The sequence below is a fragment of the Mirounga angustirostris genome, unplaced genomic scaffold (genome assembly GCF_029215605.1).
Source record: "Mirounga angustirostris isolate CCGP_5_RB_7025 unplaced genomic scaffold, mMirAng1.0.hap1 SCAF_13, whole genome shotgun sequence".
Lineage (NCBI taxonomy): Eukaryota > Metazoa > Chordata > Mammalia > Carnivora > Phocidae > Mirounga > Mirounga angustirostris.
This window is the reverse complement of record NW_026991721.1, coordinates 33,817,846-33,836,993: the sequence shown is the minus strand read 5'-3', so window position 1 is coordinate 33,836,993 and position 19,148 is coordinate 33,817,846.

Here is a 19,148-nt window from a genome sequence, read left to right as displayed (position 1 = left end):
ATCAAAACCTCAATGAGATACCCCCTCACACCAGTCAGAATGGCTAAAATGAACAAGTCAGGAAACGACAGATGTTGGCGGGGATGCGGAGAAAGGGGAACCCTCCTACACTGTTGGTGGGAATGCAAGCTGGTGCAGCCACTCTGGGAAACAGTATGGAGGTTCCTCAAAAAGTTGAAAATAGAGCTACCCTACAACCCAGCAATTGCACTACTGGGTATTTACCCCAAAGATACAAATGTGGTGATTGAAGGGACATGTACACCCCATTGTTTATAGCAGCAATGTCCACAATAGCCAAACTGTGGAAAGAGCCAAGATGTCCATCGACAGATGAATGGATAAAGAAGAGGTGGTATATATATACAATGGAATATTATGCAGCCATCAAAAGGAATGAGATCTTGCCATTTGCAACGACGTGGATGGAACTGGAGGGTATTATGTTGAGCGAAATAAGTCAAACAGAGAAAGACATGTATCATATGACCTCACTGATATGAGGAATTCTTAATCTCAGGAAACAAACTGAGGGTTGCTGGAGTGGGGGGTAGGGTGGGAGGGATGGGGTGACTGGGTGATAGACACTGGGGAGGGTATGTGCTCTGGTAAGCGGTGTGAAATGTGCAAGACTGTTGAATCTCAGATCTGTACCTCTGAAACAAATAATGCAATATATGTTAAGAAAAAAAAAGAAGAAGAAGAAGAAGGTAGCAGGAGGGGAAGAATGAAGCGGGGGAAATCGGAGGGGTAGATGAACCATGAGAGACGATGGACTCTGAAAAACAAACTGAGGGTTCTAGAGGGGAGGGGGGTGGGAGGATGGGTTGGCCTGGTGGTGGGTATTGAGGAGGGCACGTTCTGCATGGAGCACTGGGTGTTATGCACAAACAATGAATCATGGAACACTACATCTAAAACTAATGATGTAATGTATGGGGATTAACATAAGAATAAAAAAAATATAAAAAAAAAACTTAAGATGTGATAAAGTATATCAATTTAATGATGTAATAAATATTTTTGATAAATTAATTATACATTTATGAAGATTTGATTAGATATGAAGACTTTATATCCATTGTAAATGAGGTTTTTCCCTTAAGAATCTATTTTTAGTTTGCTCTTTTTTTCTCCATTGCTAAACATTTATTTTAGTTGTTTATTTTTGAAATAAATATATTAATAGTTATTAAAAAAAAAGAAAGCCTTCATAGTTTAATTCAATATCTATGGAAGATATTTAAACAGATTCATTGAGATAGTAAGTTCGGACAGAGATGATATTATTCAGTAATTTTTCTGCTCATAATTGAAAATCCAAAGCTTGTAATCAAAATTATTTATAATTGGGGCACCTGGGTAGCTTGGTCGGTTAAGCATCTGACTCTTGATTTCACCTCAGGTTGTGATCTTGGGGTCATGGGATCTGGCCCCTCATTGGGCTCTGCGCTCAGCAGGGAGTCTACTTGAGATTCTCTCTCCCTCTCCCTCTGTCCTTACCCCCGCTTGTACTCTCTCTCACTCTCTCTCTCAGATAAATAAATCTTTAAAAAATAAATGTAAAACTACTTGTGTCAAAACTATTATTATTCCCAAACCCCAAATTTGTTCTTGAAGCTTAATAAAATATTAAAAGAATACCATTTTAATTTTCCCTCAAGTATGGAAAGTAAGACTTAAAGCATGTGTACGTAGTGTTCAAAGACTCAGTATTCTCATTTAAAATTTTTCAATAATCCAGGATACTTTTTAGTGGTCAACAAATAATAAATATGTTTTGAGTTATTATTATTTTTTTAAGTAGCCTCCATGTTCAGTGTGGAGCCCAGTGCAGGGCTTGAACTCACAACCCTGAGATCAAGACCCAAGCTGATATCAAGAGTCAAATGCTTAACCAACTGAGCTATACAGTTGCTCCTGTTTTGAATTATTAAACTTGTTTCTTTAACTAAAACAAAGAAGTTTATCAAAAGTAATGAAGGCCACAGTTTTATGGCTGAGTTGAAGAATGAAAGAAGGCAATATGAGAAATTGCTCTTCTTCCTCCCTCAGTCACTTAAACCAAAATATTGTTATAGTATAATGAGGAAGAGGACTAAGATCTCCCAGGGCAAGACAGGAGAGAGGAGTAGAGCTGGTTTAAAAAGATACCACCTAGGCCTCTACCTCAGAATGTCCTTGAATAGGTGATTTGCAAACATCAGTGCAATTGAATCATTATTCATGAGGAACCATTGCCACTGAATATATTCTGACTGGCAAATATCCCAGGAAAACAAATTTTGTTCTCTCCAAGTTATCCTTAAACCCAGAGTTGGGAAAATGGAGATATGGGTTAAGTCAATGCTACTTTTTTTTTTTTACATTCCCAAATGTATTGTGCTGTTTTTGTTTTGTTTTGTTTTTTAAGTAGCTGACAAAATGTATCTCATCAAACCATGAAATGGATTAGGGAATGTTGAAATAGCTTCCACTCAATTTATTCAAGCTCTTACTGAATGTATTCTAAAATACAACTCATCTTTCTATGTAACTTATTAAAGAACAAGTATCAGGAGTTTAGTGATAGCCATTACTGAACCTACTCCACTGACATTTAAAAATGTTTTCATTGCGGGCACCTGGGTGGCTCAGTTGGTTAAGCGACTGCCTTTGGCTCAGGTCATGATCCCGGAGTCCTGGGATCGAGTCCCACATCGGGCTCCTGGCTCAGTGGGGAGCCTGCTTCTCCCTCTGACCCTGTCCCCTCTCATGCTGTTTCTCTCTCTCTCTCTCTCAAATAAATAAATAAAATATTAAAAAAAAAAAAGAAAATAAATTAAAAAAAATGTTTTCATTGCTCTTTAGGTAAGAACCAGGAAGAGAATGCTCCCCAAAATAGACTATATTATTGATTTTTATAATACTTAGAAATATTAGCTCATAGACTATTAAATATTCAATATTCTCATAAGGTTATAAAACAACATATACTAATACTTAAATTATTGTATTGACAATATTGTGGGACAAATAGTTATTAGAAGTTCAACATGTCATTTCTTTACACAAATAGCATTTTTCAAGAATACTAATACTTTTACATTAAAAAGGCATATTGTAGTCATTTCCAAATAATAGGAGAAATAGATTAGAGAAATAATTTTGTCATGGGAAAAAAAAGCCCCACATTTCTCCAATATAAGTATACACATGTTCAGTTATACACATGTAACCTTCAAATTTCATGTTGATTCATTATCTTGAAACTAGCATAACCACATAAATAGGAGTCAGTTTTTGTAATTTCTTGGGCTTTAAAAAAGTGGTTGACTCATTAGGCAAAATAACGTTTCCTTTATCCCCTGTTATTAGAACCTAGGATGGGATAATTGGGGGGTGATGGGCATTAAGGAGGGCATGTAATGTGATGAGCGCTGGGTGTTACAAGCAACTGATGAATTACTGAACTCTACATCTGAAACTAATGATGTACTGTATGTTGGCTAATTTAATTTAAATTAAAAAAAACTAGCTTAACCACATAAATAGGAGTCAGGCTTTGTAATTTCTTGGGCTTTAAAAAAATGGTTGACTTATTAGGGAAAATAGTTTTTCTTATCCCCTGTTATTAGAACCTAAAGATATTTTTTAAGATTTTATTTATTTATTTGAGAGACAGTGAGCAAGAGAGCAGGAGCAGAGGCAGAGGGAGAGGGAGAAGCAGACTCCCCACTGAGCCCCAGGGAGCCTGATATGGGGCTCATTCCCAGGACTTGGGATCATAACCTGAACCAAAGACAGACACCCAACTGCCTGAGCCACCCAGGTGCCCTAGAAACTAAGGAATTTTAGTATACATTTGTAATACTCAGTGAAAAATATGAAGAAAGCAAAAGGTAAAATTATTTCATAGACCCCTGATTGATCAATATCTATAAAAAGCAGATAATATATATCATTGTGAAAATATAATGTGAATATGAACACATCTATATGAATATAAGAATGGTCTAATCAAATTAATAGATTTCAGTGGAATGCATGGAAGTTGTTATAATAGGACAATAAACATTTAAGTGAATGTGTAATAAATCAGAGTTGCCTCAAGGCAGAGAGTGAAAATAACCATTGTTTTCCATGGCAATTTACTGGGGGAGGATTTCTGTTTGGAGATTAGTGAGAGACAAAATAAAACACGTAAGTAATGAGATGAAGATTTTTTGTATATTAGTATGTTTAAACAGCCTGAGTTATAAACAATAAATGAAGATATACCTTAAAGCAATGCACTTTAAGTTTCAAAATCTATCTCAAGTTGCTTAATAGGATTGCATTTAATTCATGTTATTTTAAAATCATTCAATAGAAAATGAAAATCTATTAACTTCTGTTTGGTCAACTACAAATTGCATTATTCCTATTGATTAAAGCAAAAATTACATAGTGTAGTTTTTTTCCATATGTTTATTTCAGTTATTCTATTACTTTACTGGTACATGTAGGAATCACAGCACTTTACCTCTAAAGAAAGAACAAGGCCAAATGAATGAGTTATCATCCAGGTTCATTGTTGGGATAGAAAAGTATATTTTAGGGCGCCTGGGTGGCTCAGTTGGTTAAGCGACTGCCTTTGGCTCAGGTCATGATCCTGGAGTCCCGGGATCGAGTCCCGCATCGGGCTCCCTGCTCGGCGGGGGGTCTGCTTCTCCCTCTGCCCTCTTCCCTCTCGTGCTCTCTGTCTCTCATTCTCTCTCTCTCAAATAAATAAATAAAATCTTTAAAAAAAAAAAAAAAAAAAAAGAAAAGTATATTTTAATCAACCAGGGAATTATGATGTCAGATTTTCCTACAAACTTTAGCACTGGCATATTGTAATCATTTCCAGCTACTTTTTGCTAGGAAAACCCAACACATAGGTGAGAAAATTACAAAGTAAATCATTTCACTGCAGTGTTGTTATGAAAGATAGCACATTCAAAATGATTTCCTATCCAACTATTAAATCTATAATAATGATATTATTATGCAATACCTATTTTAGTATTCTATTCTCTATATTATTCTAATAATAATGGTATTTAATTATCTAATTGTTATATCCAGCTATATAATAATTATTCTAGTTATTATAACCACAATAATAATTATTATGACCACACTAATACTGGTATTGAAAATATATTCTATAGAAAACTTTCACATATGTTTATATCAATCGATCCTCACAGCAGCCTTTCATGCAAGGAAGGAAAACTATTCTCACCTTTTTATAGATGACAAAACTAATGCACAAGAGTCTATATGACCTGGCCACAGTCATCCACCCAATGAGGCAATATTATGCTCATTATAACACTTGGCCCCATATTTACAAGTAATTACATCTATTTCAAACAATGGAAGTATTGGTTACATTTTTATTACCAAATCTTTCGCTCAAGAATTGATACTTAAGCTGATATGGGTATATCTGACTGAGTCACTTTCTTTGTTTCTCTTGATTCACATTCCTCCTCTAAAGATGTCCACAGTAAGTTTATGGATTGTACTACCTGATCAATTTTATTCTCCTAGAATTCTTTTATCAGAAAGATTATGAATGCTATTTTCACTACTAGTAATATCAAGCCTAGCATTCTTATTCTTATCCCGTCTTACTGTCCTTAAAACAGATTTTTATTTGCTCATTAACTCTTTTCTTTCCGCTTTTTACACTGCTTCCTAATCCCTTCACTTATGTCTATTTTTGCATTGTTTTCTCTAATTTTGAGTTCTTTGCACTCAAATAAGTTTCCAAAGTTTTATCAGTCCTCGTTATGTATTTTATATCCTTTCTTCTAATGTTTTCAATAAGCCTCTATGCTGTCCCATGTTTCTGGATTTCCCCCAGGTATGATTTAATCACTTTTCCACTTCCATTTTATACGCTCAAAAATAGTATTCCTGCTCTCAGTTTTTGTCAGTCATCAACCCAAAGTAATTTGCTTTTTCTTTAGGTGTTTTATGTCACAAACCACTTCCCAATTACCAAATCAAATGGATACTTTTCAGACTTTGTCTTTCTGCAACTCTCAGCTAAATCTGCTTGTCTGTACTTTTTGTTTCTGGATTTTTTTTTTTTTTTTTTTTTAGCTCAGCCTTTTCTAGATTTGTCTATGTTATAATATTTATGAATAATGTGTTTATCCCTCTTGCTTTATTATATTGCACTTTATAAATATATAATTCACACATAGAGCATACTGTTGATAGATATTTGCAATGGGTATAGTTGAGGCTATTACAGTGTTTCTATAAACATTCAGGAACACGCCTTTAATGAGCATTTGAACACGACACAATTCTGATGGGTGCGTGGAATTGCTGGGTCATGGAGTATGTCTGCATTCAGTAAAAAAGGCAGAATACTGTATTTTAGTATACATGAATGTTAGTAAACACTGCAGAATAGTTTTCCAAAGTGTTTCAAAATAACTTATGCTACTACCAGCAAGGTCTGGGAGTTCTACTTATCCTACATCTTTGCCAACTACTGGTGGTGTTAGTCTTTTTCATTTTAGTATTCTTGTGTGATACAGTGTCACAGTTTTATTTGTATGTTTCCAATGATTAGTGAAGTGGTTAAACTTTGTATATGTTTACTGTCCACTTGAAAAATCTCTTTTGTGAAGTGCTTATTTAACTCTTTGCCTGTTTTTAAAACTTGCATGATCTTTTTTTCTTGCAGATTTGTAGCATTTATTTAGGTATTGTTTTCATCCTATATCATGTTAAATGCTTTCCCTCTGTGCCTTATCTTTTCACCCTTCTACTGGTAATTATTGATAAACAATTCTTAATAATACTAAATAATAATAAATCTTAATTTTAATATAGTGTAACTTATCATTAATGCTTCTGGTATGGTTAGTGCTTTTTTTGTCCCAAGGAATCTTTCCTTACTCATAGCTCATAAATATATTGTCCTCTGTTACCGCCCAAAAGCCTGCTGCTTAATTTTCACATTTAGATCCACAGTCCTTCTGGAATTAATTTTTGTGTACGGTGTAAAATAGAGATCAAGATTTATTTATATTTTTCATATGGATTTCGAATGACCTAGCAACTTTTATTCTAACAACCATCTTTCCATTTTTATGTCACCAGTGCCATAAAGCAGTAAATATATATGTGTGAGCTTGAGTCTGCACTTACTATTCTGTTCCATTTGTGGGCTTGTCTGTCCTTGTGCCAATTTCACGCTATCTTAATTACTGTCCCTTCACAACGGGTCATGCTATCAGAAGTATAAACTCCATCTGTGTCCTTGGACACAATGTTTGTGGATATTTGCATTTCCATTAAATTTCAGAGTCATTTGCCACTTAAAAATAACAACAATACTGCTGGTATTTTTATTTAGATTCATTTGTGTCTCTACAAATCAATTATATGATTATTATTTTTTTACTTCACATTTCTTTCATTACTTTGGGATTTTGAAAGGAGCTAATTACCAGGCACCAGGAATCCCTAGTTTAGATGTTACATGGTCTTTTTAGTCATGTGCACAAAATAGGTTTTTTTCCCAGGTGTAGAATGATGAGAGAGAATTTTTCTAGGGTGCTTTCCATTCTGTCACTTCAATGAGTTTATAACATTGCTTAGGAACAGCAGTCTTATATATGCATGATTTTATATGTGTTTAATACTCCTTCCATGTCTTCCTGCTTTCTGTGGTGTATAACAAATAGTGACTAAACAGTGTCTCAAGAGGGCAATATAAAATCCAAATCAGTCTTCCAGTGGGATTTAAAATTCCTAAACTGCCATCAACTATCATCAATTCTTTTGCCATTTCAGTTTTTATTTTTATCTCCTATAAATATTTGGCTATCTTAATAATATTTAAAATGATTATGCATATTAATGGCTATGCAAATTTCTTACACATTTATTCAATTTAAATATACTGAAGTTTGTACTGGGTGGAGAGAGAAGATATTAGGGAAAGAGCTACTGCTTTAGCAAAACCAATGAGTAACCAGTGAAATAAATTACAGTAGATCCATACAATGAAATATTATGAAAAGTTTGAAATTTCAAACAGGGCAGGATTTTTCTGTCAAAGGTTCCTTAGGCTATAGCCATTTCAATGGGATTAGCCAAAGCAGAATCCTAGTAGAGTCTGAGAAGCTGATCTCACATCCATCTCTTGAGGATATGGGCCCTGATAAATTCATACCAAATCAGAAGGCCTGTTTTCCCACAACTAAATACATATCTAACCCCTACCAAACTCATACTATGGTAAGCTTTCAGGGGTTGGAGGTAGGCTGGATAGAAATACAGCCTTCTTTGTTCTTGGACAAACAAATCTCCAATGGGTGGACAGGAAAATGAAATCTCCTGACTGACCAAAATGACTTTCATAATGTCTCTTCTTGTTTAAGAACCTACATTCTCCTACTGCATGAAACAATTTATTTTAAATTTTACAAATTGCTTTCTTGCATCATTTCATCCTATGTTCGATATTTTTTAATAAGCTGAAAATACTGTAGAGTTTCTCATAGAAATTTTCATTAAGGGAATAATCAAGCCTCCCCATGTGCCTTAAGTTGCCAATTCTCCGCTAACAATACTCAACTTGAGAAGCTGCAATAAAGGCAAATCTGTACTCAGAGCTCTCAGAATCTTCATATAAAGATCACAACTAATTGATGAAATATACCTTAAGTCCTATTTTTTCAGCTACCAAGTTGGCAGAAAACTGTACAAAGCTTGATACTGCCTAATGTTAATACAAAGCACAGCAAAACATGCAAAATCCTATAACATTAAAGCTCTTTAGAATGCAAAAAATTAAAATTTAAAAATTTAAAAAACTCTTTAGAGTATAATTGACAGCATCTTTCAAAAATGAAAATGTACTTTCACTTTGACCTATCAAGTCCACTTGTAGAAATTTATTTTACATATAATCATAAAAGTGTATACAATAACAAAGTTATGCACCATTGCTTATAATAACAAATAACTGGAAGCAACCTAACAATCCATCAATGAGTAACCAGTGAAATAAATTACAGTAGATCCATACAATGAAATATTATGAAATCATTAAAAAAGAAAGAGGTAGATTTCTGTTCTGGTATGAAAACATAATCTCGGATGAGGAAAGAGAATCTCTATAAAGCCAGGCAGCTTTTCAGCTATGTGGTTAACTACTACCTAAGCTAAAAAAGTTTAAAATGAACAACTTACAATTTCTTTTTCTTAGACGCTTTGTTATGGGAATATTGTGCAGTATTTATGAGATCATGACAGGAGTAAAATAAAACCTACTCTTCCTGGAAATCACAAATTCAAATCTTGTCACCATGACTGCTCTAGATCGTTACCCAGCTCTATTTGACTTTTAATGTACTTTATTGTAATTAATCCAGGCAAAAATACAGAGTGACAGTGAGTGGGAAGTGTTATATTGCCAAATCCCAAGGCTACAAATTATAAAAGAACACTAAATTCTGCCTCGAGCAGTAGTCTGCAGTAGAAGGTGTCCTGCTCAAAATCCAGAAATGAATAATGCCAGAGTCCAGCTCCAGCCGGGGTGGGTCTCTTGTAGGACAGGACGGCGTCGGCGAATGAGGAGACACAGACACAGGATCAGGTTGCAAGAATCTCCTCCTGACAGCCTCGGAGGAACTTTATTTATATGTTAGGATTTTTTTTTTTCCATACTTTCGTAACATGTGATTATGTTTTTTCACAATTGATTGAGATAATCTTAGATCATTTTTTTTATTACAGACATAGCCTTCTTTCATTTTTCCTTTGTAATGATTAACATGACCTTTATTGATTTCCGCTTATTGACTTTCGCTAAAACTAAAAAACAATACCCAAAGAGAAAGGTGCTAGACAGAGCGTGACCGTCTTGTTATTTTGTTCTATAGAAACTAATTCTTCGTGGAATTAGTTTCATTATGATTGCTTAGATAGGCGTAACTAAGATGAGTAGTCACTTTATCATGAAACCCCAGAAATATTCCCACAATTATAAAGATTGCCATAAACAAAATGAAAGAGAATAGCAGGAGCCAGCTGTGGAGTCTCCCGTTTTCCAGATTGTCCCCCATACTTGGACCTTGTCAAAGAGCATGAGTAGCTTGGCTCGCACCATAACAGCTTGTTATTCTGTTAATTATGGATGATTGTAAGATCAAAACCTTTATGAACTTATTTTTGAAGCAACTGCATTAAGACTAGAAGACTGGATTATTTCTGGTTTGGGAGCTACACATAAGATATAGCTCAAAGCAGTTTCTGCCATTTCTTCTAGCTTTAAAATGCTGGGATGATTATTCCTCTTCAAGTTTCAGTGGCATAGGTGGAGGTAGATGGAGACTAGACATTTGCAAAGAAAAAAAAATAAAGTAATAAAGTCTATTATTTCTTCTATGATTAAACTTAAGGAGACAGTCTTTATTACTATATCTCTTCCATTATGCCTAGCTCAGTGAGCAGCTTTTCAATAAATCATTGGCTGATTGCCTATGAATCCCCTGCTGATCTTAGCATTTAATTCTCCATCTCTCTAGGCCTAGTACAATCTCATATTAGACAAGTTCTAGAGGGTAGAAAAACAGTGTCGTATATTGTGGTCATTTACATTTATATGTTTTATTTAAAAATATTCAAGAAACATCATAATAACAGCAAAAATCGAAAGGAAAAAAATCAGTAGATATTGTACTTTCTTACAAATCAACTTTTTATGTCTTTGTACCATTCCAGTCTTATTATATGTGCATCTACAATTTTGCATAGCCATAATCACAGACTGTATATGTTTTATTCTTCATGAAATGCAACTTAATTTGAAATATTTGAATGTTGTATCACCGCCTGATCCAAAATATCTAACCAGAAAATAAGTTAACAAATGCAATTAATATAGTAAATTTAAAAATTTAAATTGACAGATTATATTAAAATATAAAATAATAAATTAATAAATAAGCATTGAAGTGAATAAAAAAACACAGTAGTTTTATTTAAGTTTTTATTTAATTTCAGTTAGTTAACACCATATAATATTAGTTTCAGGTATATAGTTTAGTGATTCAACACATACATACAACATCCAGGTGATGATGCCAAGCTCATCACAAGGACATTCCTTAATCCCCATCCTTAGTTAATCCATCCCCCGACCCTCCTCCCCTCTGGTACCCATTATTTTGTTCTCTATAGTTAAGAGTGTAAAAACACAGTGTTTCGAAAGTTTATATAAGGGTTGTCTGGCTGGCTCAGCCAGTACAGCATGCGACTCTTGATCTTGGGATTGTGAGATTGAGCCTCACAACTGGGTGAGGAGGCTACTTAAAGCTTATATAATATACAATAGAAAATTCTGGATTTCCCTTCTACAAATAATAAACCCCTTCAAAAAGAGATTTTAATTATACATAAGCATGTTTCATTTGGAGTAAAGGTAGGTCATGGACAAAGAGAGAAATTGGTTCAAAAAATGGGCTGTACTATAAGGCTGAGTGTGTTGAACTAAAGAGAAAATGAGTAAAACTAAAATCCCTTCCAACTTTAGAATTTTGCTTGTTACCATCAAGCAAGATGGCATAAAACACTAAATGAATTGTGCCAGATCTCAAATTACTCAAAATTTCATCTACTGTACCTCAACAGAATAAAGACCATATATACCAAGCTAACATCACACTCAGTTGTGAAAGGTTGATAGTTTTCCCTTTAAAACCAGGAACAAGATAAGGGTGCCCCATCTCACCACTTTTATTCAACATAGTACGAGAAGTCCTTGCCAAAGCAGTGAAGCAAGAATAATAATAACAACAACAACAATAATAATGAAAGTCATCAGAATTGGAAAGGAAGAAGTAAAATTCCATTTATAGATTATTTTATATATAGAAAACCCTAAAATCCTAAAGACTCCACCAAAAAAACTGTTAGCTCTTATAAAAAAATTCAATAAAGTTGCAGAATACAAAATTACCATATAAAATCTATACACTAGTAAATTTGTACTTCTACATGCTAACAACAAATTATTGAAAAAAATCCCCATTTACAATAGTATCAAAAACAATAAAATATTTAAGAATACATTTAATAAAGGAGGTAAAAGATCTTTACACTAAAAACAATAAGGCTTTGATGAAAGACACTGAAGAAGACACAAATAAATGGAAAGGTACCCTGTGTCTATAGACTGGAAGAATTAATATTGTTAAAATGTCTATGCTAGAGGAGGAGCAAGATGGTGAAGGAGTAGGAGACCTAAGTTTTGTCTGGTCCCAGAATTTAGCTAGAGAGGTATCAAAACATCCTGAACACCTATGAACTCAACAGGAGATCAAAGAAAAGAATAGCAGCAACTCTCTGAATGGAAAAGTGACCACTGTCTGGAAGGTAGGACATGTGGAGAAGTGAATCCGAGGCGATATTCGGGAAGATAGATGGCGGGGGAGGGGGCCTCCGTCAGCAGCTACCGGCAAGGGATAGAGCTGCGGAGCACAAAATCGGAACTTTTAGAAGTCGGCTCCACTGAGGGAAGTTGCTCCACTGGCCAAGAGGGGGATGGAACCCTCGCTAGGACAGTGTGGTCTCAGGGCCCTCGGGCTCACAGAAAGACCGGAGGTGCCTGAGTGTGGCAGAGCTCCCAGGTATCAGAGCAGGAAAGCCGGCTGCAGAGACAGAGCCGAGGAGTGGGCTCTCAGCTCGGGGTCACCATAAACCGTGATCTGCAGCACAGTCAGGCCACTACTCTTCCAGCAGGGACAAAACAAGCAACAGATCCGGGGAGACTCCCCTTCCTCCCTGGGGAGGAGTGGTGCAGGAGCACACTGCAGGGATCTGCTGGGTTTGGAGACTCCAAACGGGGTCATGTGCCAGAGATAGAAATGCTCGGTCACAGGCCGGGTGAGCATGGAGTGCGGCCAGAGACTGGGGAGACGGGAGTGATTGACTGCTTTTCTCTGGGGGCTCACTGAGGAGTGGGGCTCCTAGTTCTTGGTTCCTCCGGGGCAGAGATAGGGAGGGCGCCATTTTCACTCTCGTCCTCCAAAGCTGTATGGAAAGCTTGCAGGGAACAAAAGCCCCCAGGAGTAAACCCGAGCAGATTACTTAGCCTGGACCCAGCAAGGGAGGGGCAATTCCGCCTCCGGCAAAGACATTTGGGAACCACTGCAACAGGCCCCTCCCCCAGAAAATCAGCAAGAACAGCCAGCCAAGACCAAGTTTACCAATCAATGAGAATGGCAGAAGTCCAGCACTAGGGGAATACTGCACATAGAATTCATGGCTTTTTTCCCATGATTCTTTAGTCTTTCAAAGTTAAATTTTTTAATTTTCTTTATTTTTTTCTTTTTCTATTTTTTTTGAATTTTTTTTCCCTTTTTCAACCAACATCTTACCAATCCCTTTTTTAAAAATCTTCTTTATTTTTCATTTGTAGAATCATATTATATCCCTTCATTGTAGTTAACCTTATTTTTGGTACATACATAAGTTGTTCTCCCTTTAAAATTTTCGGATACTGTTGCTTCTAACAGACCAAAATATACCCTAAATCTCTAGTGTATGGCTTTGTTCTAGTCTCCTGCCTGACCACATTCTCTCCCTTTTTTTTTTTTAATTTCTCTTCTTTCTTTTTTCAACCAACTTCTTATCAATTCCTTTTAAAAATCATTTAAAATTTTCATCTTTATAGTCATATTCTATCTCTTCATCATATTTACCCTTATTTTTGTACATATGTAAGTTTTTCTCTCTTTAAAATTTTGGGAGGCAGTTTCTTCTAACAGACCTAAATATGCCCAAAATCTAGTGTGTGGCACTGATCCATTCACCAGCGTGATCATAGGTGTTCATATTCTCTTTTTTTTCTTTTTTCTTTATTTTCCTTTCTTTTCACCCAGTTTCAGGTCTCTTCTGATTTATTTAGTGTATATTTTTATGGGGTCATTGTTACCCTGTTAGCATTTTGTTCTTTCATTCATCTGCTCTCCTCTGGACAAAATGACAAGATGGAAAAACTAACCTCAAAATCATAATAATAATAATAAGATGCAGTACCGACTGCCAGGGACCTAATCAATATGGACATTAGTAAGATGTCAGAACTAGAGTTCAGAATGATGATTTTAAAGATACTAGCTGGGCTTGAAAAAAGCATGGAAGTTATTAGAGAAACCATTTCTGGAGAAATAAAAGAACTAAAATCTAACCAAGTTGAAATCAAAAAGGCTATTAATGAGGTTCAATAAAAAATGGAAACTCTAACTGCTAGGATAAATGAGGCAGAAGAGAGAATCAGTAATATAGAAGACCACATGATGGAGAATAAAGAAGCTGAGAAAAAGAGAGATAAACAACTACTGGATCATGAGGGAGAATTCGAGAGATAAGTGATACCATAAAGCAAAAAAAAAAAAAAAAAAATTAGAATAATTGGGATCCCAGAAGAAGAAAGAGAGAGGAGCAGAAAATATTTTGGAGCAAATTATAGCAGAGAACTTCCCTAATTTGGGGAAGGAAACAGGCATCAAAATCCAGGAGGCACAGACAACCCCCCTCAAAAATCAATAAAAATAGGTCAACATCCTCACATCTAATAGTAAAACTTACGAGTCTCATAGACAAAGAGAAAATCCTGAAAGCAGCTCAGGACAAGAGGTCTGTAAGCTACAATGCTAGAAACATTAGATTGGCAACAGACCTATCCACAGAGACCTGGCAGACCAGAAAGGACTGGCATGATATATTTAGAGCACTAAATGAGAAAAATATGCAGCCAAGAATACTATATCCAGCTAGGCTGTCATTGAAAATAGAAGGAAAGATAAAAAGCTTCCAGGACAAACAAAAATTAAAAGGTTTGCAAACACGAGACCAGACCTACAAGAAATATTGAAAGGGGTCCTCTAAGCAAAGAGAGAGCCTAAAAGCAACATAGACCAGAAAGGAACACAGACAATATACAGTAACAGTCACCTTATAGGCAATACAATGGCACTAAATTCCTATCTTTCAATAGTTACCCTGAATGTAAATGGGCTAAATGCCCCAATCAAAAGACACAGGGTATCCAATTGGATAAAAAAAATAAGACCCATCGATATGCTGTCTTCAAGAGATTCATTTTAGACCCAAAGAACCTCCAGATTGAAAGTGAGGGGGTGGAAAACCATTTACCACACGAATGGACATCAAAGGAAAGCTGGGGTGGCAATCCTTAGATCAGACAAATTAGATTTTAAACCAAAGACTATAATAAGAGATGAGGAAGGACACTATGTCATACTTAAAGGGTCTATCCAACAAGAAGATCTAACAGTTTAAAATATCTATGCCCCTAACATGGGAGCAGCCAATTATATAAGCCAATTAATAACAAAATCAAAGAAACGCATCAACAATAATACAATAATAGTAGGGGACTTTAACACCCCCCCTCACTGAAATGGACAGATCATCTAAGAAAAAGATCAACAAGGAAGTAAAGACTTTAAATGACACAATGGACCAAATGGACTTCACAGATATATTCAGAACATTCCATCCCAAAGCAATGGAATACACATTCTTCTCTAGTGCCCAATGGAACATTCTCCAGAATAGATCACATCCTAGGTCACAAATCAGGTCTCAACCGGTACCAATGGAGTGGGATCATTACCTGCCTATTTTCAGACCACAATGCTTTGAAACTGGAACTCAATCACAAGAGGAAAGTAGGAAAGAACTAAAATACATGGAGGCTAAAAAGCATCCTACCGAAGAATGAATGGGTCAACCAGGAAATTAAAGAAGAATTAAAAAAATACATGGAAACCAATGAAAATGAAAACACCCAACTGTTCAAAATTTTGGGGATGCAGCAAAGGCAGTCCTAAGAGGAAAGTATATAGGAATACAAGCCTTTCTCAAGAAACAAGAAAGGTATCAAATACACAACCTAACCCTACACCTAAAGGAGCTGGAGAAAGAACAGCAAATAAAGCCTAAATCCAGCAGGAGAAGAGAAATAATAAAGGTCAGAGCAGAAATCAATGAAATAGAAACCAAAAGAACAGTAGAACAGATCAACAAAACTAGGAGCTTGTTCTTTGAAAGAATTAATAAGACTATAAACCCCTGGCCAGAATTATCAAAAAAGAGAAAGAGAAATGACCCAAATAAATAAAATCATGAATGAATGAGGAGAGATCATAACCGACGCCAAAGAAATACAAACAATTATAAGAACATATTATGAGCAACTCTATGCCAGCAAATTAGATAATCTGGAAGAAATGGATGCATTCCCAGAAATGTATAAACCACCAAAACTGAACCAGGAAGAAACAGAAAACCTGAACAGACCCATAACCACTAAGGAAATTGAAGCAGTAACCAAAAATCTCCCAACAAGCAAAAGCCCAGGGCCAGATGGCTTCCCAGGGGAATTCTACCAAACATTTAAAGAAGAATTAATAGCTATTCTTCTAAAACTGTTCCAAAAAACGGAAATAGAAGGAAAACTTCCAAACTCATTTTATGAGGCCACCATTACCTTGATCCCCAAATCAAAGGCCCCATCAAAAAGGAGAATTACAGACCAATATCCTTGATGAACATGAATGCAAAAATTCTCACCAAAGTACTAGCCAATAGGATCCAATAGTACATTAAAAGGATTATTCACCGGGTGCCTGGGTGGCTCAGTTGTTATGCATCTGCCTTCAGCTCAGGTCATGATCCCAGGGTCCCAGGATCGAGTCCCACATCGGGCTCCCTGCTCGGCGGGAGGCCTGCTTCTCCCTCTCCCACTCCCCCTGCTTGTGTTCCTGCTCTCACTGTCTCTCTCTCTGTCAAATAAATAAAAACTTTAAAAAATAAAATAAAATAAAATAAAAGGATTATTCACCATGACCAAGTGGGATTTATTCCTGGGCTGCAAGGTTGGTTCAACCTCCGCAAATCAATCAATGTGATACAATACATTAACAAAAGAAAGAACAAGAACCATATGATTCTCTCAATAGATGCAGAAAAAGCATTTGACAAAGTACAGCATCCTTTCTTGATTAAAACTCTTCAGAGTGTAGGGATAGAGGGAACATTCCTCAATATCATAAAACCCATCTATGAAAAACCCATAGCGAATATCATTATCAATGGGGAAAAACTGAGAGCTTTCCTCCTAAGGTCAGGAACATGGCAGGGATGTCCACTATCACCACTGCTATTCAACATAGTACTAGAAGTCCTAGCCACAACAATCAGACAACAAAAAGAAAAAAGGCATCCGAATCGGCAAAGAAGAAGTCAAACTCTCACTCTTTGCAGGTGATATGATACTTTATGTGGAAAACCCAAAAGACTCCACCCGAAAACTGCTAGAACTCATACAGGAATTCAGTAAAGTGGCAGGATATAAAATCAATGCATAGAAATCAGTGGCATTTCTATACACCAACAAGACAGAAGAAAGAGAAATTAAGGAGTCGATCCCATTTACAATTGCACCCAAAACCATAAGATACCTAGGAATAAATTTAACCAAAGAGACAAAGAATCTGTACTCAGATTGAAAAGAAAAGAAATTGAGGAAGACACAAAGAAATGGAAAAACGTTCCATGCTCATGGATTGGAAGAACAAATATTGTGAAGATGTCAATGCTACCTAGAGCAATCTACACATTCAATGCAATCCCCATCAAAATACCATCCACTCTTTTCAAAGAAATGGAGCAAATAATCCTAAAATTTGTATGGAACCAGAAAAGACCCTGAATAGCCGGAGGAATGTTGAAAAAGAAAAGCAAAGCTGGTGGCATCACAATTCCGGACTTCAAGCTCTATTGCAAAGCTGTCATCATCAAGACAGCATGGTACTGGCACAAAAACAGACACATAGATCAGTGGAACAGAATAGAGAGCCCAGAAATGGACCCTCAACTCTATGGTCAACTAATTTTCGACAAAGCAGGAAAGAATGTCCAATGGAAAAAAGACAAGTATCTTCAACAAATGGTGTTGGGAAAATTGGACAGCCACATGCAGAAAAATGAAACTGGACCATTTCCTTACACCACACACAGAAATAGACTCCAAATGGTTGAAAGACCTCAATGTGAGACAGGAGTCCATCAAAATCCTAAAGGAGAACACAGGCAGCAACCTCTTCGACCTCAGCCGCAGCAAGTCCTTCCTAGAAACATCGCCAAAGGCAATGGAAGCAAGGTCAAAAATGAACTATTGGGACTTCATCAAGATAAAAAGCTTTTGCACAGCCAAAGAAACAGTCAACAAAACCAAAAGACAACCACCGAATGGGAGAAAATATTTGCAAATGACATATCAGATAAAGGGCTAGTATCCAGAATCTATAAAGAACTTCTTAAACTCAACACCCAAAGAACAAATGATCCAATCAAGAAATGGGCAGAAGACATGAACAGACGTTTCTGCAAAGAAGACATCCAAATGGCCAACAGACACATGAAAAAGTGCTCAACATCACTCAGCATCAGGGGAATCCAAATCAAAGCCTCAATGAGATATCACCTCACACCAGTCAGAATGGCTAAATTAACAAGTCAGGAAACGACAGATGTTGGTGAGGATGCATAGAAAGGGGAACTCTCCTACACTGTTGATGGGAATTCAAGTTGGTGCAGCCACTCTGGAAAACAGTATGGAGGTTCCTCAAAAAGTTGAAAATAGAGCTACCCTACAACCCAGCAATTGCACTACTGGGTATTTACCCCAAAGATACAAATGTAGTGATCCGAAGGGGCACATGCACCCCGATGTTTAAAGCAGCAACTTCCACAATAGCCAAACTATGGAAAGAGCCAAGATGTCCATCAACAGATGAATGGATAAAGAAGATGTGGTATATATATGCAATGGAATATTATGAGCCATCAAAACAAACAAACAAACAAACAAAAAACACCCGAAATCTTGCCATTTGCTATGACGTGGATGGAACTAGAGGGTATTATATAAGCGAAATAAGTCAATCAGAGAAAGACAAGTATCATATGATCTCACTGATATGAGGAATTCTTAATCTTAGGAAACAAACTGAGGGTTGCTGGAGTGGTGGGGGTGGGAGGGATGGGGTGGCTGGCTGATAGACATTGGGGAG